The sequence below is a fragment of the Talpa europaea genome (genome assembly GCF_964194135.1).
Source record: "Talpa europaea genome assembly, chromosome: 7".
In the NCBI taxonomy this organism is placed as follows: domain Eukaryota; kingdom Metazoa; phylum Chordata; class Mammalia; order Eulipotyphla; family Talpidae; genus Talpa; species Talpa europaea.
The window spans coordinates 11,950,837-11,978,083 of NC_140074.1; positions in this window are offsets into that span (position 1 = coordinate 11,950,837).

The window sequence follows — 27,247 nt, forward strand, 5'->3', positions numbered from 1 at the left end:
CTCCACCCTCCCTTGGGTGGGGCAGGGAACCTCCCCCTTTCCTGGGGACCACCCTGTTACAGTATTAGGGCTACAAAGATTACTTTCCCAGCAGCCCCCAGGCTAGTAGGGGGATTGATGAGTCAGAGTGTCAGTAGGCAAACTGAGATCTGAGCCAGGTGCTGGGGAAATGATGGATCCCAGGGGTTTTAATTCTGACACCACAGTTCTAAGAGTCTTAATACCTCACTAAGCCTAACTTCAAGACCACAAGATTGGAGCCCTTGCTTCTTTACAGAATAGGGAGCTGGCTAGGAAGGCAGAATCCCAGGCCCCACCTTTGAACTATCAAGTCAGAACCTGTACTTAGCCATGATCTCCCGGCGACCTTCGTGTACAGTATTGTTTGAGACTTATTTTTCTTAAGTGTACACTGATTCATTCATTCTAACTAGAAGCAAAATGCATGTTTGTGTGGTACCTTGGCCAAAGATTAACCCAGGCCAGGTGAAGCTGGAAGAATAGAAAGGAAGCCAGGAAGAGGGAACAGGAGTCTCCTCTCTTCCCTTCCCCTCACTAGATAAGGCTGCAGATATGTCATCAGGGAGCCAGGACAGGGAATGACGTAATACCTGTGGTTCTTGCTGCTTAGAGGTCTGACACAACTGAACAGACGTGGGTAAGCCGGTGAAGAAGGGAGTAAGCGGAGTTCAGAGGGGAAATGAATACCTCCATTCCTCTCCCCAAGGACACCATCTCTGCTTTGGACTAAACAAGTGGCCAGACACAGGTCACAGAGCCCACGGCCCTCTATGCAGAACTTATAGATTCCTCTTCTCAATCTTCAATACCGGTCAAGAGAGGAAGGACAGGCAGGGTTCAGGGCAGCTCCACCCACCCAGAAGCAAAGAAGTCAGGGTGAGTGCCCCTAGAGGCTGAGCAGGTGGTTTGGTTTTATATAATCACTTCCCCTCCCAGCAGGTCATGCCTTTGTCTGGACCTGGCTCCTCTCTGCCACCCCAACACTGGCCAGATGAGCTCTGGAGCTACAGCTGGACAGCAGGCCAACCAGGCCTCGGGTTGGGGATCTTGGTGAGCACCCAGCAAGAGGTTCTTCCCACAGACCTGCTTTGTGGAGGGTGACCATCCTGGGTGGAGGCAACTAAGGAGAAGGAAACCAAAACCCACAACAGTGGCCTCACTGGTGACCCAAGGGCTTAAGGTGCAGCACTATGAAACTATGCGCAGCCACTGCAGTATGAGTTTGATCCTGGCCAGGGAGCTACCCACATGACACAGCAGACCTTTCCTGTCTCGCCCGCTGCTCCTCTCAGCACTGTACTTCAGCCAACCTGTCTGTTCTGTTCCCCGTTCTGTCTCTGGTGAATCCTCTCACCCCCCACATCTCTGGACTGTACCCCAGTTCTCGTATGCACAAATAAATAAATCTTCAAAACCCACAACATCATAAACCATAAGAAAGAGTAGATTAGGCCACCCCCAAATATGCTGCCCTGGTATGTTGATTATTTTGAGCTATGGGCAATTGCTTGAAAAATAGCAAATGCAGGGAGAACTTTCTTTGGGTTCCTCTTATTTTCTTAAATACAAAGAGAACTCAATGGTCATAAATCCCCTCCCCAGATGGTCAACCAGGGAAGACTGACCTTTATCACACAAAAGGAGACTAGAAGCCCATACCACACTGTAGCGGCAGGAAAACAGTGCAGGATCTCTGTGATCCTATGCAGACGGGGTAAAGGAGCGTCCTGGAGCCCTCGGTGGCTTTTTCAGGCTTTTATTGAACTTACCAGGTACACGGCAGGCAGGGGTGCTGGGGGCCGGGAGGCTGGCAGGCCTCCCAGCCCCTGGCGAATCTTCACTCTTTCTGGGCTCTCTGGCCTTCTCTCATGGTCTCCATCTGTAGGGTAAAGAAAATATCAGGCTTTTCTGCCCTTCCGCCATCAGGATAGAAGATGGATCCTTGTCCTGAATGCATGCCTGATGGCGGGCACCTGGAATAGGGTGTGGGCATAGGTAGATGGGATTCAGCTGAGCTAAGACTGTGCTTTTTAAGGGCGGCGTCACAGGGACACCAGCAGCAGCAGCAGAAGCCGAAGAGAAGCTGAGAGAGAAACAAAGAAGCAGAAGCAGAGAAGGCCAGGGAGCCCAGAGAGAGTGCAGATTTGCTGGGGGCTGGGAGGCCTGCCAGACTCCTGGCCCCCAGCACCCCTGCCTGCCGTGTACCTGGTAATCCCAATTAAAAGCCTGCAAAACCACTGAGGACTCTGACTCCTCCTTTACCCGGTCTGCTGGATCAGAAAACCTGCACTGTGGTCCAGTCCTGCCCCCTGACACCATCTCTCTTCTGTTTCTCTTTCATTCTGCTGCTCTTGTTCTCTTCTGGTGGTTCTGTTCCCCATGTTGCCGCCCTTATAAGCCCAGTTTCAGCCCAGGTGTGCCCACCTGTGTAGGCCCACACCCTGCTCCAGGTGTCCACCATCAGGCACGCATCTAAGACCAATGCTAATGGCAGGAGGGCAGAAAAGCCTGACAATCACTTATCCTACACACTCAGGCAAACTTTGTCACAAACTCTCACTTAAGGGTCCTTTCATCTTTCCTAAAAATCATCTTGTAAGCAAGTAGTAAGTCTCGTGTCTTCTGAACGAAGACAGCTGGGGGAATCTTCAGAGGGCAGTGAACCCTGTGAGCCTCCCTGCTCCCTTCTGGGAGCTTCTGGTATCATGACAGCTGGGCCTGAGGGGTGGAGCAGGGCGGGCTGATGAGCTTGAAAAAGCAGAACAGGGGCTTCCCCTGTTGGCGCAGGCAGTTGAGCAGCGTGCTGTGAAGCTGTCCGCAGGCTTTGCAGTGCGGGTTTGATCCTGGCTGGCCAGGGAGCAACCCACATGGCGCAGCAGACCTCTCCTGTCGTGCCTGCTGCTCCCCTCAGCAGTGTATTTCAGTCAGTCTGCCTGTTCTGTTCCCCGCTCTGTCTCTGGCGAACCCTCTCACCCTTCCACGCATCTGGCCTGTACCCCGGTTCTTGTATGCATGAATAAATAAATCTTAAAAAAAAAAAAAGCAGAACAGGCAGTCTCAGGACAGTTCAACTGTATCATCTGTGGCAGCCCCACTCCTATGGGGAGCCCTCGTCAGAAGCAGCCCTGCCTGAGTTCTTCCTGGTCTTTTCTGAGGAAAGAGTTAACTGAGAAAGTTGTTTGCTGAGGTCCCTGACACGAACTAGGCTGGGGCATATCTAGAGGCAGATTCCTTGGCTGGGACTTGTCAGGGTCCGCCTGACTTGTTTGTGATAACGTGAGCAGAGCACAACGTATATGTTGTCTTCAAAAATTGTGGCTACAAAAGCAATTCACTGTAGAAAGATTGGAAAAAAGAGAAAAATATAAAGGCAAAAATAAATAGCATCCCTAGTCCCATTACCTAAAGGCAACCTCTTTGTACATTTCAGTGAATTCCTTAGAAGTGTTTTTTCCTACGTATACATGTGCATTTAACACAACCAAGAGCATAATGACTCTAAGTTCTTTGCTTCTGTTTTCACTTGGCAGTACATTAAAAGCACTTATTGCTCATTAAAATTTGCTGTAATCATCATTAATATTCCATTCTGCCCTTGTATAATTTAGTCATGTCCCTGTGGTGGTTCCAGCCTTATATCACCCTTGGGCTGAGAAAGCGCAGATAAACTGTGATTTCTTTGCTCTAGCTGATCTAGTCTTTCCTCTTGCTTAGTAAGGGAAATTAACAATAGATGTAACTAAGGAATAATATGAAGAAATAATTTGAATGGCCTGCCTTTAAGGCTGTTATCTTTCTATATAATCCCGTTTTGTATGTCAGACACCTCAGCCCATATCTGTGCCTCCTTTCTGTAACAAATTCAAATCTCTGCCCTCCTCTCCTGATGCTGATATCAGCCAGGGACTCAGCAGGAAACAAATGGCTTACTCAGTGAGGTTACTGAGGAGTTTAATGAAGAGTCTGCTACAGAGATGCTAGCAAGGTTAGGGCAACACCTAAGAAATGGCAAAGCACTCAGGGAGAAAAGAGTGGTGTGGGAGGCCATTGCCACCCCTGGTCCTGAAGGAGCAACAGAAAAAGCTGCAGCTGTGGGAGAGACTGTCAAACAGGAATTTGGGTGGAGGAAACAGCCACTGCCTCCCAGCAGCCTGGTAGGGAGGGAGCCAGAGGAATAATTACTGTGACCTCTCTCTCCACCTGCCCTCTGATCTCTTTCCAGTGCCTCCCACTAGCAGAACTGAAATGGAAGGCAGAGCAATAGATATTCTGTAGAGGTCAACCTCCCAGTACGCAGAGCAGGGTAGAAAATGATGGACAATAGATTGGAAGGGGCAAAGGGAGAATAACCAGCCCACATGATTTGTTTATTTTAAATTTTTTTTTTAAAGATTTATTTATTTATTTATTTGTTTATTTGTTTTATTTGTTTATACAAGCACTGGATACAGTCAGAAGCGCGGGAGGGTGAGAGAATTCACCAGAGCCAGAGCGGGGAGCAGAGCAGGCAGAAGGACCGAAGTACACTGCTGAGGGGAGCAGCGGGCGGCAGGAGAGGTCTGCACGCCATGTGGGACCCTCCGCTGGTGGCCGGGGAGCAGCCGGGGATCGAACCAGCGCCGCAGAGGCCGCGGGCAGCTTCGCAAGCCAGCGCTCAACCGCTGCGCCACCAGGGAGGCCCCAGCCCACATGATTTGTGACGAAGAAGGAAAAGATAAAAGAAACAGGCACATTTATCTTTTCAAAATATGGTAGCTTTCCCATTACATGTCTCTTATTAAACTTTTGTTTCTCATTTTTAAGTTTGTGAACAATGTTGTCTCAAAAGGTAACTTCCTCTCAACCTTTAAATGTTCTAATAATATTAATATATAGTAAGAGGAGGAGAATAGTCTCCAAGAGTCAAATTGTATTTTTTTAGATTTATTTTTTTATTTATGAATATAAGAACTGGGGTGCAGGCCAGAGGTGCTGGAAAGTGGGAGGATTTACCAGCAACAGAGTGGGGAGCAGAACAGGCGGATCTACTGAAATATACTGCTGAGGGGAGCAGCTGGTGAGACAGGAGAGGTGTCATGTGGGTTAGCTCCCTGGGTGGGGATCAAACTTGTGCTGCAGTGGCTGCAGATAGCTTCATAGTGCTGAGACTTAACCCCTTGCACCACCAGGGATTCTCAAGTCAAATTGTATTAGTTAAATGTCTTTCAGTTGTAAGTTACAGAAACACACCAGACCTAACTTAAACTGAATAAAAATCAGGAGTGGGGAGGAATAATAATTATCAGGATTATTAGAATAATTAGGATAATTATTAATACAAGTCCCAGTGGACTTCAGATGTATAGGAATAGCAGGCTAAGGAACAGCTGTGCCCCTAGGGCTGTGAAAGAGCTTCCAAGGCAGAGTGTCCCACCCTCATCCCCACTCCCATGACTTAGATCCAGACCTTGCCAAAAGGATGTGGTTGTGGTTCCATGGATGGTAGAGAAGTCACTGTGGTGCTGCACTGGCAGAACTTGCTGGAAATCCACTCTAGGGTGCTTGGGATGTGTTGACTGGAGTCACACCCCTACAAAACCACCTGTAGGGGGACTGCTGTGGAAAGCTGTTGACCTTTGGGTAAGGCTGACCACCATGCAGTGTAGGAGCTAGCTGGTAAAGAAGCCTGTAGGAACCTGATGCCAAAGAAGTCACTGGCACTGAAGGAAGTACTGGATACCCAGGAGGTTGTCCAACCTCCTGAGTTGGACAAGCTGTAGGACCAAGCTGTAGGCCCTGGGTCTGCTGGAGCCTGCTACATTACAGGGGTCTGCTGTGCAGATCACCCCAGAACCAGGAAGGACCATCCCTCCTATGACGTATCTCCAGTGTCCTCTTCTGACAAAGCTTAACATCTGTCAGTTGGCAGGGAAACTATTTTAGATGGCCTACTACATTTTTCCAGAGCAAGTGATGAAGGTTGCATTTGGAGACGAGAGGCAACAGATTGATGACAAATACAATCACAAATCTTTATGCTCAGAGACAGGAAGAAAAATAGCTCAGCCATTGCCACACCTGGATTGTTCAGTCACCTATGCTGAGAGTGGAACTGCATTAATAAAAAATGAAGTAGGGGCCTCCCCGGTGGCGCAGCGGTTGAACGCTGGGTTGTGAAGCTGCCTGCAGCCTCTGCAGCGCCGGTTGGCTGCGGGCAAGGGTCCCACATGGTGTGCAGATCTCTCCTGCTGCCGCCCGCTGCTCCCCTCAGCAGTGTACTTCGGTCCTTCTGCCTGCTCTGCTCCCCGCTCTGGCTCTGGTGAATTCTCTTACCCTCCTGCGCTTCTGACTGTACCCAGTGCGTGTACCAATAAATAAATAAATCTTTAAAAAAATTAAATAAATAAAAAGTGAAGTAGTGAGCATGGAAAAGCAGGTGTGAGAAAGCAAACTGGTCACGAAGCAGAACCCACTCTTCAAGAAGGAGAAACACTAGTCAGCAGAAATAGCATTTCAGTAACTAGAGAAATTGTCTCTTCTAGGGTCAGGGATTTCATCAAGCCTCACCATGGTTTGAAAATATCCTCTTTGGGGCCTCCCCGGTGGCGCAGCAGTTGAGCGCTGGGTTGCGAAGCTGCCCGTGGCTTCTGCGGCGCTGGTTCGATCCCCGGCTGCTCCCAGGCCACAGAAGGAGGGTCCCACATGGCGCGCAGACCTCTCCTGCCGCCCGCTGCTCCCCTCAGCAGTGTACTTCGGTCCTTCTGCCTGCTCTGCTCCCTGCTCTGGCTCTGGTGAATTCTCTCACCCTCCCGCGCTTCTGACTGTACCCAGTGCATGTATAAACAAAACAAACAAACAAACAAACAAATAAATAAATAAAAACATGCCTCTATTAAAAAAAATAAATAAAATAAAGCCTTTAAAAAAAAAAAAAAAGGAAAATATCCTCTTTAAGACTACCTACTTCAGGCCTCCCCGGTGGCGCAGCGGTTGAGCGCTGGGTTACGAAGCTGCCCCGCGGCCTCTGCGGCGCCGGTTCGATTCCCGGCTGCTCCCCAGCCACTGGAGGAGGATCCCACATGGCGCGCAGACCTCTCCCGCCGCCCGCTGCTCCCCTCAGCAGTGTACTTCGGTCCTTCTGCCTGCTCTGCTCCCCGCTCTGGCTCTGGTGAATTCTCTCACCCTCCCGCGCTTCTGACTGTACCCAGTGCATGTGTAAACAGAACAAACAAACAAAACAAATAAATAAAGAAATAGACATGCCTCTATAAAAAAAAAAAAAAAGACTACCTACTTCCTTTTACTCAAACAGGCAGCTCACTAAGCCACCTTTGTCTTTTCTTTCCATCTACCTCAGTACCAGCTGGGGGACAGATTTTGGGTGATGGATACACATATTCTGCCATTTGGGAGGGCATCGCCATGAACTAATAAATTGGCCTCTGATGGCTCCATAAGCCTTGGTAGCATTAGAGACAGTAAGTCTGTCACTAAGGTCTGTGCTGTATCTGGCGCACTAAGAAAAATAAGTTTCTGACCCTGAGATGCTGGGAAATAGCAAATCAGGATGCTCTTCTGAAGGACTGCACCCGAGACAACAATGCTGCTAGCACGATCCCTAAGGAACAACCTTGCAGAACACATAATTGGGTAATGACAGTATTCTATAAATGTCCAGTTAACCACCATTCTCTAGCTGCTGGACTTTTGGCTGTTGCGGTCTTGCGCTATTATACATAACAAAGGGATAAAGATCTTTGTGATCAGTGTTCTTTTTGCTGTTGTTTGTTTGTTTGTTTGTTATATATATATATATATATTTAGATTTATTTATTTATGCATGCAAGAGCTGGGGTACAGGCCAGAGGTGTGGGGGGTGAGAGGATTCACCAGAAACATACTGGGGATCAGAACAGGCAGACTGACTGGAGTACACTGCTGAGGGGAGCAGCGGGCGAGTCAGAAGAGGTCTGCTGGGGCCATGTGGGTTGCTCCCTGGCCAACTAGAGGTTCAAACTCGTGCTGCAGAGGCTGCAGACAGCTTCAGGTTGTGTCTTAACCCCTTGCACCACCAGGAAGGCCCTGTTTTTTGTATTTCAAGAGATTCCTTTAGGATAGATGATCAGAAATGGGAATAAATCCATGTCTAGTAGTATCCGCTTCTCTTTCTGGGGGGGAGGGAACGATAGTATGAACATTATCTAGACACTTGAGACCTACTGCCCAAAAATTTCAGAAATGTTCTACCAATTACAGTTCCACTAGAAACCACTTCAGGAAATCCTCACATAGAGTATAAAATATTGTTTAAAATATATGTATGCATGGGCACACACATACATATGAATCTTGCTTTCTTTGTATTTCTTTAATTCGTATTGGGCTTAGATATTTATTTATCCCCACATTTGTTAATCTCTTACCCTCTTTAGAGAGTTGTCTATTCAAGTCCTTCACAATTGAGAATAATTTTATTTCAATCCTTGGGAAATTTCACATCCCTGATTCTTCATTCTACCTTCTTTTGGATTGGAGAGGGATTCTTCTCCCACATCCAAATCCTTTGGAAATTCCCTTCTGAATTCAAGTTCCTTTGGCAGAGGAGAAATGGGCCTGGATGGCTATGAGCTTTGATGAGACTGTAACAAGGTATGGGAGTCTGAAACAAGTCAGGTCAGGTGAGATTTCATCCCGGGTAGAGAGTCTTCAAAGGGAAGGAATTGGTCTTTACCAATTTTGCTTTCTATTTTTCTTTTCACCTTCTATTTTTAAATACCCGAGAGGGACTCTGGGAGATAGTTTTTCTTTTCTTTTTTAAATTTCACTTAAACTGAGTCTTTAAATAAACTATGCTCGTAGGAGCCAAACACATATTTATAGGAATGTGTAATTTAAAATGTCTTTTTAAAGTCATGTCATGAATTATCAGAGCAAGAAGCTTCACCACCTTCTGAGCTCTGTGCCTTCTTTGTTTTTTTTTTTTAATTTTTTTTCAAAGACGTTATTTATTTATTTTTGCATAGAAGAACTGGGGTGTAGGCCAGAGGTGTGTGTGGGTGGGGGAGGGGGCGGGTGAGAGGATTCACCAGAGACAGAGTGGGGAGCAGAGCAGGCAGATTTACTTAAATACACTGCTAATGGGAGCATCAAGCAATACAGGAGAGGCCCGCTGGGCCAACACAGTGATAGCAGCGCTGAGACTAACCCTTTGGCCACCAAGGAGGCCCTCTATCCCTTCTTTAACTGGAGTAGGAGAAATAATTTCTGGTCTTCCTTCCTTTCTCCACTCCTTTCCCCTGTCAAGACTGACATGGGGGACCTGGCTTTCCCTGAGAAACTTGAACGCAGGTAGCAAGCATAAGACAGTTGTGTCTGTCTGAGTAAGTGCGGGAGTGCAAGAGGTGACAGCAATTATATTTCATCCATGAATGACGTGGTACTTGGCAAAAGTAGTCAAGAGAGCTTTGGGGAGCAGCCACTGGAAGTCAGCAGAAATGATAGACAAGAGTTTGGAAATACAGTAAAGGAGTCAGCTAAGTTTCTATCAGTTTCTACCCCGGTTCTCAGTGTTCCTGTCAGACAGTTACCATCCACCATGTATGCATGTGTCCATCTGATATTGCATTCATTAATTTATGCATTTGTCCAATGAACCCTCCATCTTACACTCTCTATCAGGGCCCTACTCTGTGCAGTGTGCTGAAGGCGCAAATATTAATGAAACGAGATTCTACCTTTCAAGGAGTGCACAGCCTAGTGGTTAACTGGACAACTTAAAAATTAGGTAACAAGACAGTACTATTGTGACAGGGTGGTTCCCAGGAAAGGGGGAAGTTCTGGGTTTCCTGATCCACCCAAGACATTGGAGCTGAGTAGGGAGAAGAAGAAGCTGGAGAAGGGACTGAGGAAGGAAGCAGGATGGAGAGCCAGGAGACCTGGAAGAGGCACATGGAACAAAGAGACATGTGAAGAAACTGCGACTGCCTTTTGGTCCTAAGCTGGTTGAAACAGATGTGGGTGAGAGACCGCTGGGGGGGATAACAATGGCAGCTTTTATCTTGATTTTGGTCCATGTCTGGCACATAGCAAGCACACAGTAGACATTCAGTGAATGTATTAGCAAAAAAGCATGATAAATAAGTGTTGATGAATAAGTGTGACTCTAACTAGAACTCGCAGCATCAATACCTGGGAACTTACTGGAAATGAAAATTGACCTGGCCCAAACCAGAATTAGAATCAGGAAATCTGGGGCTGGAGCTTAATAACCCACCTTTTAACAAGCCTTTGGGTGCTTCTGATACACACTGCAGTTTGCTCACATGATACTAAATTGACAGTAGTCATTTCAGTCTACGTTGGGCACTTAAGATTTTAGCAAAGAGACCACAGCAATTATGTCTGAACTGGGAAATGCTTCTTAGAGATGGTGATATTTTCAAGGACTCCACCAGCTGGATGAGCCTGGAAAGGCAATTCAGGAAAAAAATGGTGTAACCAAGGACACAGAGCATGGGTTACCCCGTCCTTGGAAGGATCTATAAACAGTTCTGTGGGAGGGTCCCACGCCTGAAAGGGAACCGGCTGTGAGCCCTGAAGTTGAAGATGTTGGGCTGGGGCCCTGAATACCAAGTCCTCTACCCTACACAGTCCTGCTGTTAGGGGGAAAAGGATGTCCCAAAGCAAATTCCATATAGGCTTTGTGGACTCCACCCCCACCCCAGGTCAAAGCCAAAGACACTGGGAACTCCAAATCCCATCACCACCAAAGGGAAGGTGGCTGGGACCTGAGGGTGGGGTTAAGCAGCCAGGTGGATATAAAAGGCAGACACGTGGGCTTTGGGGATCCCCATTTTTGGCTCTCCGCCAGCTCGCAGCGTCCGGCCAGCTCTGAGAGTGACTTTGGGTTTCCAGGTCGTCGGATCGGGTAGGACGCATTAAAGACTTTATTTCCCTATTTTCTTCCTGAGTTGTACATTTTCCTTATTTCTTTTTCTCTTGTAAATAAACCTTTTATTAACCCTTTTGCGTGTGTCTGTAGTAGAGTATTCATAAGTCCCTTTAAAGCGCGCGGGTGAGGACCCACAGCCAGGAACCCGTTTAATATCGGGGTTGCTCTATAACAGCTTGGCGCCTAATGTGATTTGCAAGTTTCACCCGTGGTTGACCAGCCCAAAGTAATTTTTCTTGCGTTGGTCACCATAAAAGCGCATTAGGTCTGCAGGACTCGCAGTGAAACTCTTTGTTTCACGTCTTGAAAAGTTTCCCCCCCCCCCACCCCCCCCGCGCATATGGCCGTTGTGGGTGTGGTTTTGACCCAAACGTGGCCTCAACCATGAACTTCAGCAGTTTAATCCCTAACTTGAGTTCTTTCAGTTTTTTTCCGGCCTTGAATTTAAGTAGCCTTTTTCCATTAAATATTACCATCAGTTTGATAAGTGTAAATAAATTAAGGTTGTAATTTTTTTCCAGCAAAACTAACTTGTCACATTTTCTCTCCCCTTGATACCAACACAGCATACAAATAGTGGTAGTAATTTTTGCTACTTATTTCAGAGTCTGTTTTTGCATAACTTCCATAGGTATTTTGTCTGTTTTAACAAAAAATTGGACGTGAGTTTGATTGTGTGGCTTTGTGTGGAGTTCTTCCAGAAAGTTGAAAAAGAGCTGAACCAAGAAGAGGAGAACCTGTTTGCTTTGTTCGTAGGGTTCCAGAAACCTCCAGAGAAGGTGAGGAAGCTTGCCTCCATTGGCAGGACTGGACAACCCGGCCAACGAAAATGCCCTGGTACCCTCAAGAAGAGGAAAGCCCAGGTGGAGTCTGATGGTGTAACAGGGTGGTCCCCAGGAAAGGGGGAGGTTACAATGGGACCAACTTTATACTTGAAGCATACATCGACTGTATGCCACCGGTTCGCTCTGATCCTGTATGGAATATTTCAACAAAGCCAGCTAAAAATTGCTGTTAGTTATTTCTACCCTGTGATTTTATGCAAAAATAGGAAAAATGGTTTAAAAGTAGATTTAGTTTGCAAACTTTTGCTTTGCTGTTAAAAGTTTGGGATCAAGGTTGAGAAAATTTGTGTTTTTACATCAGTTGAACCATTTTAAGATTTTTTTTCCTGTAATTTTTACATATCTGCTGTCTTGTTTTGGCTAACGCCTCCATATTTTTTTTTGGCTTAAACTGATAAACTATTTTTCCTGGAGTGGAGGACTTTTGCTTTCCACAACAGACAAATACCTGGAGAGACTGGTTTTCTTTCACACTGGAACCTGACAAAATGTTCATCTGAGACTGCATCCCAACCTCCATATATTTGATCTTCATCACCATGGAAATGGTGGCAACAAGTGAAAGGGGGGAATTGTTAGGGGGAAAAGGATGTCCCAAAGCAAATTCCATATAGGCTTTGTGGACTCCACCCCCACCCCAGGTCAAAGCCAAAGACACTGGGAACTCCAAATCCCATCACCACCAAAGGGAAGGTGGCTGGGACCTGAGGGTGGGGTTAAGCAGCCAGGTGGATACAAAAAGGCAGACACGTGGGCTTTGAGGGGCTCTCCATTTTTGGGCTCTCAGCCAGCTCGCAGCGTCCGGCCAGCTCTGAGAGTGACTTTGGGTTTCCAGGTTGTCGGATCGGGTAGGACGCATTAAAGACTTTATTTCCCTATTTTCTCCCTGAGTTGTACATTTTCCTTATTTCTTTTTCTCTTGTAAATAAACCTTTTATTAACCCTTTTGCGTGTGTCTGTAGTAGAGTATTCATAAGTCCCTTTAAAGCGCGCGGGTGAGGACCCACAGCCAGGAACCCGTTTAATATCGGGGTTGCTCTATAATACTGCCAGCCCTATTCGAACTCCTAAGGACTTGGTCCCTCCCACCCAGGCCTGCCTTTCTCTTGCTTCTTTCCCCTCACCCTCTTCTCTCCACTACTCCTCCCCCAACTGACCTGCTGAAGTCAACCCCTCCAGGCCACGCTTGCTCAGCCTGCTTGCTCAGCCTGCTAAGTCCAGCCAGACTGGGCCTCTAGGGCCCAGCTGGTGGGAGGGTGCGGGGGAATGCACCTTGTGGGTGAGGGATAAGGGGCAAAGTCCGGGTCATTGGTGATCACAGAAGGAATCCTGCCAGCAGCACCTAACAGGGCCTCAGAGGGGGCTTCTGGGACTCTAGAGATCGAATTTCTCTCTGGAGACTTGTTGCACCCAGGGAGGTGGCAGTGGTGTCAGGACCAGCGTTTCTTGAGACTCAGGCTTGCGTCACTCAGAGCCACCTCCCCCAAGGGAAGTGGCTCCTGGCTGCTGCCAGGTTCTCTACAGTGCAGGCTGTGACTCATACCAGGTCTGGTCTCCAGGGTCCCCAAATCCTTTGTGGCTGGAGGTGAGGAAGGGTGACAACAGCTTTACTAACAATAGGTGTTATTTATTCAAAGTGCTTGTGCTCTGAGTCACCTACACTTTGCAGCAGGCCACGTTGCACAGCAAAGTGCCTTTTCTTCCCACAACCCTCAGTATTCATAGGTGTCACAGTCAACCAACAGCACAGTTACACATTAAGCCATAACATGGTGTAATTTTAAAGCAAAATAGAACTTTTTAGTAGAATACATGGCTCACTGGCCAGCACATCTACTAAAATTGAAATAATTCAGAGAAGACTAACATGGCCTCTGTGCAGGAGGACACAAGAATTCATGAGCCATTCCACATTTAAAGACACCCACCCCCACACCCACACCCACCCCTCCCCCCACCCCCACCCCCACATGTTTAACAGTGTGGAAGTGATGGCAGTTATTTGGACCAACCTCTACTAGAGGAGGTTGATTCCTGCTTCATTAGATTCCTGTGATGTGCAACAACTACAAATGCAGACACATACAGATATGTTATAGGATTGGCAATACTACCAGTGCTATTGCCACCCTATTAAGATTTTCCTGCAGTGGTAAACTTTCTTTTAAAAAAAAATATTTTAACGATTTATTTCATTTATTTATGGATATAAGAGCTGGGGTGTAGGCCAGAGATTGGGGGGTACATGAGAAGATTCCAGAGACAGAATGGGGAGCAGAACAGGCGGACTGATTGAAATACACTGCTGAGGGGAGCAGCAGGCAAGACAGAGGTCTGCTGTGCCATGTGGGTTAGCTACCTGGGCAGGGATTAAACTCTGCAGGCCCAAAACCTCTTTTCCAGAGATCAACTCCCTGCACCCAAAGCACAAGTTTGCAATGAGAGATGCCGTGTTTCAGCAACATGATTCCAGCTCCTGTGACCACTTGATTGGCCCAGGGAAGGGCAATAATTTTCTACTGGGAAATTTTGAAGAGATAGAGATGAGGAAGACAGAGCTATCTTCTCTCCAACTGATTGTTTTAATAAAATATTAACACTTTGGTGTTGTTTGTAGCCATTTCCTCACTGTGTAGAAGTAACAAGTAATGGAAGCTGACCTGATGAGAGAGAATGAAAGATGAGAAGATTCCTAGTGGCTTTTGAGTTTCTGGTTCTACTCCATTCCTGAGGTCAGGCTGTAACCTAGCTCTTATTTCTGCAACATGTCCCTGTATTGTTATGATGAAACTCCCTTTCTTGCTTAAGTTAGGTTAGAGCTAAATAGCTAAATAGCATGAACTTCCTTGTCAGCTGTTTTTATTGGTTCAAGAAATAATTTTGGTGCCACTATTTTCCAGATATTTTGCAAGGTGCTAGAAATTCAGTGAATAGGATAGACAAAGTGTTTACATTTAGAGACCTTATACTTGGAGGTGGGATAGAAGGCTAGGATAGATCTGGAACCAGGGCTATACAGGTCAAATCCAAATTTATGAAAATGTGTAACATATAACAAAGTTATAAGGACATACAGACTGAGCACTGATAAACTGAGCAAGAGTTGGGTGGGAGGTCGTAATCAGGATATAGACAAAGCCAGAGCATTCTAAGCAGAAAGAAGAGCAGGAGTGGGGCCTCCCTGGTGGTGCAAGGGGTTAAGCATCGCACTATGAAGCAATCCGCAGCCTCTGCACACAAGTTCGATTCCCGGCCAGCCAGGGAGCAGCCCACATGGAGCAGAAGACCTCTCCTGACGTGCCCGCTGCTCCCCTCAGCAGTGTACTTCAGTCAATCTGTTATAGAGCAGCCCATCCTTTTCCCCCTAACAAATCTGCCTGTTCTGTTCCCCACTCTGTCTCTGGTGAATCCTCTCACCCCCCTGCATCTCTGACCTGTGCCCCAGCTCTTGTGTGCATAAATAAATAAATCTTTTTAAAAAAAGAATTAAAGTCATGTGCTAAGAATAGCAGAGCAGAAGTCAGAAGGATTCCAGTTTTTGAGAACTTGAGAGTCACCATACCAGCTTGGTCTGCTTGAAGATAGTTTATCAAGTGAAAGGAATTATCATTCCCTGTCTTATTGAAGTCACTGTTGTTTTGGATCTCTATTACTAGCAATTGAACAAATTCTCATTAAGACAAACTTAAAATCCCTCTCATAACTCAGTTTCTCTCCACCAAATATTCCCTAGGTCACACATTTCATCATTTTTTTGCTCACTTTCATATTTTTTTGCTCACTTAAACACTCTCCGAATGAAGACAATTATCCCAAACTCTAGAATCAGATGAGACTGTGTGGGTATTAAAGGATGTTGAAATACCAAAATGTATGAAACACATATTAGATTGTGTTATTGGTTTTATTATGATGATTTGTTGTTACTCAAGTGTCACATTTAGGGTGCTTTTGTAGTATGCAATTTGCTGGAGGGAAACTCCTATTAAGTGGCATGAATTATTGAAAGATAGTGCTATTTGATGTTATAAATAAAAGCAGTAAGGAATGATCTGTGCAAGTGCTACTCAAACTTTAATATGCTCAGAAAAAAAACACGGGGATCTTATGAAATTGCAAATTCAGACTTAGAAGGGCTGAAGTTGGGCCTGAGATATTGCATTTTTTTCTTTTTCTTTTCTTTTTTTTTAAGATTTATTTATTTATTTATACAAGCACTGGGTACAGTCAGAAGCGCAGGAGGGTGAGAGAATTCACCAGAGCCAGAGCGGGGAGCAGAGCAGGCAGAAGGACCTAAGTACACTGCTAAGGGGAGCAGCGGGAGGCAGGAGAGGTCTGTGCGCCATGTGGGGCCCTCGCCTGGTGGCCAGGGATCGAACCGGCGTTGCAGAGGCTGCAGGCAGCTTTGCAACCCAGCGCTCAACCACTGCGCCGCCACCGGGGAGGCCTGTATTTTTTTTTTCTTTTTCTTTTTTTTTTTTTTTTAAATGCTCGCCATCTCTTTTTTTTCCTTTAATATTTATTTATTTATTTATACAAGCACCGGGTACAGTCAGAAGCGCGGGAGGGTGAGAGAATTCACCAGAGCCAGAGTGGAGAACAGAGCAGGCAGAAGGACCGAAGTACACTGCTGAGGGGAGCAGCGGGCGGCAGGAGAGGTCTGCGCGCCATGTGGGACCCTCCTCCGGTGGCCGGGGAGCAGCCAGGGATCGAACTGGCGCTGCAGAGGCTGCGGGCAGCTTCGGAACCCAGCGCTCAACCGCTGCGCCACCGGGGAGGCCCCTTTCTTTTTTTTTTTAAGATACATTTATTCAGGTCCTCCCTGGTGGCGCAGGAGTTAAAAACAGTGCTATCAGGCTGTCCTCAGCCACTGCAGCATGAGTTCAATCCAGGCCAGCCAGGGAGCTGGCCCACACAGTGCAATGGATCTTTCCTGTCTCACCTGCTGCTCCCCTCAGCAGCGTATTTCAGTAGATCTGCCTGTTCTGCTCCTCACTCTCTCCAATGAATACTCTCACTCTCCACACCTCTGGCTTACACCCGGTTCTTGTATGCATAAATAAATAAATCTTGAAAAAAGATACAGTTATTCAGCATCATGATCAAGCTATTACACTTACCACTCAAGAGCATAAGTGCAAAAAAAATCCGTTAAAATACTTTGTTGGAATGCTTTACACTTCCATAGAACAGAAACTAAAATAACCTGTTATACAATTAGTCACAAATAAAGTCCTTGAGTTTTTTGCCCATGCACATACATGAGTGTTGTCTAAAACGGGTCTTCTTTGTTGTGCTAGGCCCTGCCACCACTGTGCTTGGCAGAGTTCACAAATCTGTTGTGACCTGCAGCTTGCCCCTCGCTTCTCTGGCTATCCTCTCATGTCAAGCTTTGTTTCCCCAAGTTACTTAAAACCTCCTGCCTGTGCCATAGGCACTGCGCTGCTAGAATTACATAACACCTTGGTTTTGTAGTTTGCAAGGTATTGGCCTTCACCACCACAGGGGCCAAAGTGTCTGCCTCCAAAGTTTCCTTCTTTCATGGGTCCAAAATTTGAAGATTGTTGTAATTGCCAAAATTATTATAGCTTTTATCACCTCCAAAGTTGCTTCCATTATTACCAAATCCATCACAGCCATCCCCACTGCCACCATGTCTGCCATCATCACGACCGTCTCCAAAGCCATCTCTGCCACTAAAGTTTCCTCCACTACAGAATTGTCATTCACACCAAAACCACCACCAAGATTTCCGGCACCACTTTGACTTCTCTGGATGGATGAGGCACTGGCCATCTCTTGCTTAGATAGCGCTTTCCTTACTTCACAGTTGTGGCCATTCACGGTGTGGTGTTTCTGAATGACGATCTTGTCTACAGAATCATGGTCATGAAAATTTACAAAAGCAGGGGCCTCCCTGGTGGTGCAAGGGGATAAGATGCAACCTATGAAACTCACCACAGCTACTACAACACAGGTTCGATCGCCGGCCAGGGAAGTGACCCACATGGCGCAGCAGACCTCTCCTGACACGCCTACTGCTCCCCTCAGCAGTGTATTTCAGTCGATTTGCCTGTTCTGTTCCCCACTCCGTCTCTGGTGAATCCTCTCACCCCCCAAAACTCTGGCCTGTACCCCAGTTCTTGTATGTATAAATAAATAAATCTTTTTTAAAAAAAGAAAATTTACAAAAGCAGAGCCTCTCTACTTGCCACTGCTCAAAATAATCTCTTAGGTGATGTTTTTCAGTCTTCTTTAATGCCACCAACAAAACTCTTTTTTCACAGTTAAGTGGAACCAGACTCTTGAGAATCTGCTCTCGACACAGTCCTCTTTGGCTCCACAACACTTCCATCCACCTGATGTGGCCTTGCATTCATGGCTGCACCTGCCTCCTCCACCATGGAATATGTGAACAACCCAAAGCCTCTAGATCTCTTGGTGTTTGGGTCTCTGATTGCCACAAAATCAGTGAGTGTGCCTGTTGCCCAAAATAGCTTCTCAGACTCTCATCATTTGTTTCAAGGTTTAACCTCCAATGAAGAGCTGCCAAAGTGATTCTGGCTCCTTGGGAGACTCTTTTTTTTTTTTAATATTAAATTTTATTTTTATATTCCCCCATACAATTGCAAACGCCCCATTCTGACCCCAATCCTTCCCCTCCCGCCCCCCACCCCCCAAAAAGTGTCTCTGGTTCATAGTTTTTTGTTGATTTTGATTTTCACTTTCTTATATTCATTTTCCTGGTCCCTTATTTAAGTTTTCTAGATTCCTGCTATGAGTGAGACCATCCGGTATTTTTCTTTTTCTTTTTGGCTTATTTCGCTGAGCATGATCCCTTCCAGTGCCATCCATGTTGCTGCAAATTGCATGTGTTTATCTTTTTTGAATGCTGAGTAATATTCCATGGTATATATGTACCACATCTTCTTGATCCAGTCATCTATTTTTGGGCATTTGGGTTGTTTCCAAAGCTTAGCTATTGTAAACAGTGCTGCTATAAACATAGGAGTGCAGGTGCTCTTTGGAATTGATGTTTCTGTGTCCTTTGGGTAAATACCTAGGAGTGGAATTGCTGGATCATATGGAAGCTCTATGTTTAGTAGGTCCAGAAATCTCCACACAGCTCTCCATAGTGGTTGGACCAGTTTGCACTCCCACCAACAGTGCAGGAGAGTTCCTTTTTCTCCACATCCTCGCCAACATTTGTTGTTGCTAGTTTTTTTAATATGTGCCATTCTCACTGGTGTGAGATGATATCTCATGGTAGTTTTGATTTGCATTTCCCTGATGACAAGTGATGTTGAACATTTTTTCATATGTCTGTTGGCCATTTGCATTTCCTCTTCAGAGAAGTTTCTTTTTAGCTCTTCTGCCCATTTTTTGACTGGATTATTTTCTTTGTTGTTGCTGAGTCTCATCAGCTCTCTGCAGATTTTTGTGATCAGTCCTTTATCATTAGTGTTGGGTGCAAAAATGTTCTCCCAGTTGGTGGGGTTTCTCTTTGTTTTTGTTATTGTCTCTTTTGCTGTGCAGAAGCTCTTTAATTTGATGTAGTCCCAGCTGTTTATCTTTGTCTTCACTATCACTGCTTTGGGTGATGTGTCTGTAAAGATGTCTTTGATGTGCAAATCCCGTAGTGTTTCACCTATATTTCCTTCTATGTATTTTATGGTTTCAGGTCTTATGTCTAGTTCTTTAATCCATTTTGAGTTGATTTTTGTGTATGGTGTGAGGTAGTGGTCAAGCTTCATTCTTTTGCATGTAGCGACCCAGTTTCCTTGGGAGACTCTTAGACATGATGAAAGTGGAAGGGGAGATTTTTATTTTTTTTAGAGACTTATTTATTTATGCATACAAGAGCTGGGTGTGTGTAGGCCAGAGGTGGGGGGTGGGTGAAAGGATTCACCAGAGACAGAGTGGGGAGCAAAACAGGTGGATCTACTGAAATACACTGCTGAGGGGCGCAATGGGCAAGACAGGAGGTGTCTGCTGAGCCATGTGGGTAACTCCCTGGCCTGGAATCGAACTCATGCTGTGGTGGCTGCAGATAGCTTCATAGTGCTGAGACTTAACCCCTTGTGCCACCAGGGAGGCCCAAAGGGGAGGCTTTTATGATGCTTACTTACTGGTGTCCACAGACAGAAAGGAGATATTTTACATTTCTAACAAGCTCCTAAGCTCCAAGCTGCTTGCCTTGGACCTTTCAATATCAGGAACATGGAAGATCTTTCTGGTTCTGGGAAAAGATATGATGAAAGAGGAGAAAGGCAAACTGAAAGCAGAGAGGAGAGAATTTCTGAAAATCAGAAAGAAGTTATTTGGAGACTCCATCCCAAGCATGTTAGTAGTAATAAAAGCCAGGAAATATGCACTCATTATTTCATTTGATTCTTACAAGCTTATATAAGAGGAATTATAATCCTTATTTTATAGTTGAGATGTACCTGAAGGAATATAGCAGGTCAGTGGCTGGGGTAGGATTGAGACCCAGGTTTTTCAGAGGTCAGCATCCATATTTCTTTCTGGGAAATTCTGGCTGAAACTTGTTCCTGCTGAATTCTTCCTCCTACCCCAAGAAATGCTGGTGGGGCAGGAGAACTGAAGCCAGCCCGGGGAGCCAGGCCCTGTTTGTATTTGAATATGTTTGGCTCAGTTCATACCATCCTAAGGGCTTTCTGTAGCTGCAAAGCTTTGTTTTGAAACACTGGGGCCCTGGGAGTGGGGAATGGGAGGGACACTGGAATATTTGTAACTTTTGTGGGACAATTTCCACTTGGTAAGCCCAGTCTCCTTTCTGAAGGCCAGTGTTTTCCAGAGCAGGATGTCATGTGGGAAATTGGGGGTCACAGAGGTGAGAGCACACTCTGCTTTGGCTCCAGCTCTGACCTGGGCCCTCACTTTCCCACTGGATACCTGAGGTCTTTGAGGGGCTACTGAAACCTAATGATTTGGTCAATTTGGTCCAGCAATGGCAAACTGCCAAGTGTCAGGCCCCAGTGAGAACCCTCGCTTCCTCCCAAGATAGGAGATAAATGGGCATCGTGTGTCCCCACAAAGAGTGGGCACTCTGGGAGGAGCCTCTGTCATGGGTGCCTTCTGTCAGTGTCGCTCTTGGGGCTCTGGCATAAATCTGAGTCATCTCCTTCCTCAGTTTTCCACATGTGACTAGCCTTTGTTCAAATCCACCACCGTGGGGAGCTGGATTCCCTGCACAATAAATCTTTGATTGGGAAGATGATTTTATCATTCCATAGGATGATGTTAAGGAAAGAGTATTAAGTATAATTGACTAATGTGATCGGGGGTGAGGCAAAGGAAGGACTCAGGGTGACTTGAAAGGGATAAGCCTAGGATCGATTGCAGAACAAGGTTGTACTGGTGCAAGTGGAGAGAGTGAAAGAGCTTCCCTTTTAGAAGAGAAACCAGGACACATGATGTGGTTCCTGCTTGTCCCTAGGGAATGAGCTGTGGTCTGCTTTGACGTTAGCTCCGCAGATGTGCTGAGGCTGTTACAAGCATTGGTCTGAGGTCTGGGATCCAGCTGGAGCAGCAACATCAACCCTGGGCAGAGAGAGGGCTATGGGGGCAGTCTCCTTGTTGAAGGACACCCAGAGACACCTTAGTGTGGAGCATCTCAAGGGTGAGATAAAATCATCCTCCAGCTTTCATTTCTTCAGAGATGGTTCCCATTCCCAGGCTCCCACTCTTTTAATATTTCTGCAACAGCATCAGCATTTCCAGGGTAGAGAAAGCCAAAAAGCATGAGGTGGCTGTGACCCCGATGGTGCTGGATATCCCAGATCATCTTCACTCTGGTTAATCTGGTTCTAGGAACAGCAGAAAGCCAGGAAAACCTTCCCTAGAACTTACAAACTCTCTGTCTCCTACCACCACTATCTTTGGGGCCATGCTACTCCAAATGGTTGATTATACTTGCTGCCTCCACTTTCTTGATTCTGCCAGCACTGTGCAACCTAGCTCTGCCCCATCCCAATCCACTGACACTGCTCCTGCCAGGGGCCAAATCCAGGGGCCAAATCTCTGTTCTTATTTTTTCTCTGGACCATTTGCCTGTTGACTATAATCCTATCTTTCCAAAATCTCAACCGTGGGAATTCTTAATCAAGAAGAAACAACATGTAGTCCCTGAAATTGTTACACAAAGTGTTGTACAAATATGCCTTTCCCCAGGGAGGATGGTCCAGGGTGTTCATAGAGTATCAAAGGGATCAATGATTTGCCCAAATGTTGAGACATAGTGCTCTTGAAATCTGAATTGGCTAGGGTTAGGTTCTGCTGGGAGTGATCCATGATAACAATGGTTGATATCTCTCATGTATACAGAAGTCAGTTATCAGAGCAGGGATGGTGGCTCTGTTCTGTGAAGACCTCAGGCACTCACACTCTTTCTAGTTCTGCTCTGTCAGCCGCAGGATGTAGCCTTCAATCTCATGGTCCAAGATGGTGGCATTTCATGATCTAAGCAGCACGTAGGAGTCAGGGACAAAGAGAGTGTAAAAGACATGTTTCTACTGTCTCTCAGTTTCTTGGGAGCTGCTATGAGACTTTTCTACTTTTATATTATCTGCCCATACTTAGTCACATGGTCATATCTATCTGTAGAGAGGCTGGGAAATATTGTTTTTCCTCTGGGAAGTTATGTGCCTAGTTAGAAATTCTATTACCATGGATAAAGAGGAGAAAAGATTTGGGGGGCAACTACCAGCACCTGTCAGAGCTTCTATGACACCACCAATGGGGTAGGTTACTGTGAATTTGTTCATATGGCATCCTGTTCTAGCTCCTTTTAGTATAGGATAGCTGGGAAGTGACACTTCTTCGACTCCCTTGCAACTGGCACACATATATGATTAGGAATTGCTAATTAAATGGCCTTGCATGAGACTTGAACTTAGAATTAGATTAAATGGGAAGAGGTAGCATCAACTTTGCTCGCGTGGATAGTGAGAGACTGTTTTCATAGTTGCTGGAACTTTCATAAGACTGGGCTTTTAAAAGCCTCTTGAGGCTAGGAAGCCACGCCAAGGGCTTGCCATTAGACATCATATGCAATACTTAGACAGTTGGGTGGATTCCTCTGTTCTGAAGATCCCCCAAATATCCCGAGGTTTTTCTTACCTACCTGGTAAGTCTGGAAAGACTGAAAGCAAGGTGCGAAATGGTTTCTCAAAGGGAACTTAATAAGCAATGACTTCTTAAAGTTATCCTTACTTCCTTAATATTGTCTGATTGTATCTGATTCTAGGCACATCATTCTCCAATTATATTATAATACAAACCTTGGTAATATAATCAGTGTTTCCAACTGTGTTATGTTATAAGGAGAACAGATTCTCCTTGTAACTAACATGCAAATAACTATATATATATACTGACATGAACATGAGGATACGTATTAAGAGTTTCTGAATTCTGCCAGAATCAGGGAGAAAATATAGATAATTCAATTCTATTTACAAGGTAAACTCTACCAAATTGCAACGAGTCATAAATAACTTTGGACAAAGTTTAAATATGGGGCCTCCCCAGTGGCGCAGCGGTTGAGCGCTGGGTTGAGAAACTGCCCGCAGCCTCTGCAGCGCCAGTTCGATCCCTGGCTACTCCCGGGCCACTGGAGGAGGGTCCCACATGGCGCACAGACCTCTCCTGCTGCCCGCTGCTCCCCTCAGCAGTGTACTTCGGTCCTTCTGTCTGCTCTGCTCCACTCCCCGCTCTGCCTCTGGTGAATTCTCTCACCCTCCCGCGCTTCTGACTGTACCTAGTGCTTGTATAAATAAATAAATAAATCTAAAAAATAAAAAAATAAAAAAGGTTATGAACCCTTTCCATAAAGATGGAACTGAAAATAAATAATAAAGCCCCTTCTTTTCCCAAAGTCAAAGCAAAACCAAAAGCATTGAAGGCTGAGAAAGCAGTGCTAAAAGATGGCCACAGCTACAAAAAATTAAGACAATAATAACCCCATATCACCCTTGGGGATCCTATGACACATCCTGGCAGCCCAAAACACTGTGGCTCTGAAGGCAACCCAGATCTCCTTGGAAGAGTGCCCCCAGGAGAAAGAAGCTTGACCACTGTGCCAGCATCAGATTCCTCCTGACCACCCAGTCAGCCATGACCAAGACAGAAGACAACACACAATTGTGTTCATGGTGGATGTCAAGGCCAAAAAGCACCAGATCAAACAGGCTGTGAGGAAGCTCTATGGCACTGACATGGCCAAGGTCAACACCCTGATCAGACCTGATGGAGAGAAGAAGGCATGTTATGCTGGCTCCTGATTATGATGCTTTGGATGTTGTACACAAAATTGAGATCCCCTAAACTAAGTTCACCTATATAATTCTAAATAGAATTTTTTTTCACCAGAAAAGAAATGATGGAAAAGTTTTCTCAAATCTGGAAAACAAAACATTAAAAAAAGTGATGTTTTCAACAAAGTCAAACAAATTATAATTATACTCAGCTGCATGTAATTAATTCTTGTTTTTCGTGATTTTGAGTTAGCAGTTTTATGAGTCATTCTATTTTTCTTTTTTTTTAGATTTACTTTATTTATGCATACAAGAACTGGGGTCTAGAGGTGTGGGAGGTGGGGTGCGTTTGTGAGAGAGGATTTACCAGAGACAGAGTCTGGAGTAGAACAGGCGGATCTACTGAGATATACTACAGAGGGGAGCAGGAGAGGTCTGCTGCACCATGTGAGTTAGCTCCCTAGCCAGAGAGTGAACTCATGCTGCAGTGGCTGTCGATAGCTTGATAGTGCTGACTTTAACCCCTGTGCCACCAGAGAGACCCCCCAAGTCTTTCTATTTTTCCATTAGAGTTCTGGAATTGATTACCCAGTTTTAAAAGTTATCAGAAATCTATATTTAGAATACATGTCAGTGTCCTTTCCATGAATCTTTCTGAAGATGAAGCATTCTTGACTGTAACTACTTGCCAAAGCTTTCAGAAAACATCAGCGTAAATTAATAATTGTGTGAATGAAAACAGACTTCTATTTTACTGTTATGCTTATCAAATCCTTTATGTTGAGGGCTGACTTTCAGTAGTTTTGCAGCAGTCTATTGAAAGCCTGACCCAGAAGCAGGTCATCTGTGAATGATGTAGCACCAGGTACCCCACGAACATGCTTTGTGTGATTCAGCCCTAGGAGTGGCTCTCCATGCCTGATTCAGGTGCCAGCTAGCAGCAAGACACACCACCTGCAAGTGCCTGGGAAGTGGCCCACCAAGGGGAACAACAAAATATCAGTATTTATGTGGCCCTGGCTAAAGACCTAACGAGAGCTCATTCAAATGCAGTTGACAAGAAAATTTGGTTACTTCTACTACATACAACATTTTGAAATGATAACTGGAGTTATGGCTGATAACATTATCAAGACATCTCAGATTCTAGGAATTTCATGTAATTTTGGAACACTTATTGTAGGGTAAGGTAAAATCTATCCGTCTTTTCTGCCCTCCTGCCATTAGGATAGATGCGGAACCCTGCGGTCCTGAATGCATGCCTGATGGCGGGCACCTGGAGTAGGGTGTGCACCTAGGTAGATGGAATTCACCTGGGCTAAGACTGGGCTTTTAAGGGTGGCATCACAGGGACACCAGCAGAAGCAGAAGCAGAGAAGAAAAAGCAGAAGCAGAACCACGAGAGAAGCCGAGAGAATGAGAGAGAAGGCCGAAGAGCCCAGAAAGAGTGAAGACTTGCTGGGGGCTGGGAGGCTGGCAGGTCTGCCAGCTGTGTACCTGGTAATCCCAATAAAAGCTTGCAAAAGCCACTGTGGGCTCCAGGACTCACTCCTTTACCCCGACTACTTGGGTCATAAAGAGCCTGCTCCGTGCCCATCCTGCCCCCTACACTTACATAATAACATGTTCCTGCATAAGCACAATGTGAGAAGGTTAAGCATAACTTCCTATTTGACAATGCTTCCCATGTAGTCTAACATATAAAATAAGCCCATAGAAAATGGGCATTAATATAAAATCTCTTTTTTATAAGGAGAGAAAACAAATCTTTTGAGATGTTTCAGGGGCCCTCTGGAAAATCCCAAATTTAGTTCAAAGTTAAACAGACTTTAGAATTTCATTTTGGGGAAATTTATCAAAAATATCAAAATATTATAAAACATTGACAAAATGGTATCATAGGTCACCGTGAAATAATACTACTTAATCATTTCAGTAAAGTGACAAAAACTTGAAAGCCAAATACTGTGTCACATACTTGTAAAAAAATTTCTTTTAATTGAGAACACTCAGCTTTTCTTAAGTAATCAAAGACCGGATGAGAACAACATGAAGCTTAGGAAATTACTTTGAAAAAACACATAGCCTTTGCTTTTTTGGTAGATTACTTAAAAGGTAAAGAAAAACTTTTCATAATGGAATATTAAGAGTAGACCAAAAACAACCAACCAACAAACAACGTTGTCCTTTTAACAAATGAAAGTTAAAAGGTAATTTGTAGTGTGTCACTATTGACGTAAAAAATTATTTTTAAAACTCTTTTACCCTGCCTTGCAGATGCTGCCAGCCAGACCTCCCGCTTAGCGCAGCCTTGGAGAACCCTACCAACCCCAGCGTTGACATCGCTGTCAACAGGGAGCCCTTACTCTGCATCTCCTTGGAGCTGTTGGAGACAAAGTTCCAGACAGGAGAAACATTTCGTGCTCTGAGCACTGGGGAGAAAGGATTTCGCTATAAAGGTTCCTGCTTTCACAGAATTATTCCAGGATTTGTGTGCACGGGTGGTGACTTCGCATGCCAGGGCAGGACCGGCGGCAAGTCCATCTATGGGGAGAAATTTGACAATGGGAGTTTCATCCTGAAGCATTCAGGTCCCGGTACCTCGGCAGCTGCCACTGCTGGACCCAACACACACGTTTCTGTTTTTGATGCACCGCCTAGCCTGTGTGGTTGGATGGCGAGCATGGTGTCCTTGCGAAGGTGAAGGAGGGCGTGAATATTGTGCAAGCCCTGGAGCTTTGGGTCTAGGAATGGAAGAGCAGCAAGATCACCACTGCTGACTGTGGAAAATCTAATAAATTTGACTTGTGTTTGTGTTTTATCTTACTCACCAGACCATTCCTTCTGTAGCTCAGAAAAGCACCCTTTCACCCCCATCTGCTTGAAAATCCTGTAATCCTTTTTTAAAAAAGATTTATTTATTTATGCATACAAGAGCTGGGGTACAGGCCAGAGATGCAGGGGGTGAGAGGATTCACCAGAGACAGAGTGGGGAACAGAACAGGCAGACTGACTGAAATACACTGCTGAAGGGAGCAGCGGGTGAGACAGGAGAGGTCTGCCTCACCATGTGGGTTTCTCCCTGACTGGCCGGGGATCAAACTTGTGCTGCAGAGGCTGCGGATTGCTTCACAGTGCGGTGCTTAACTCCGTGCACCACCAGGGAGGCCAAA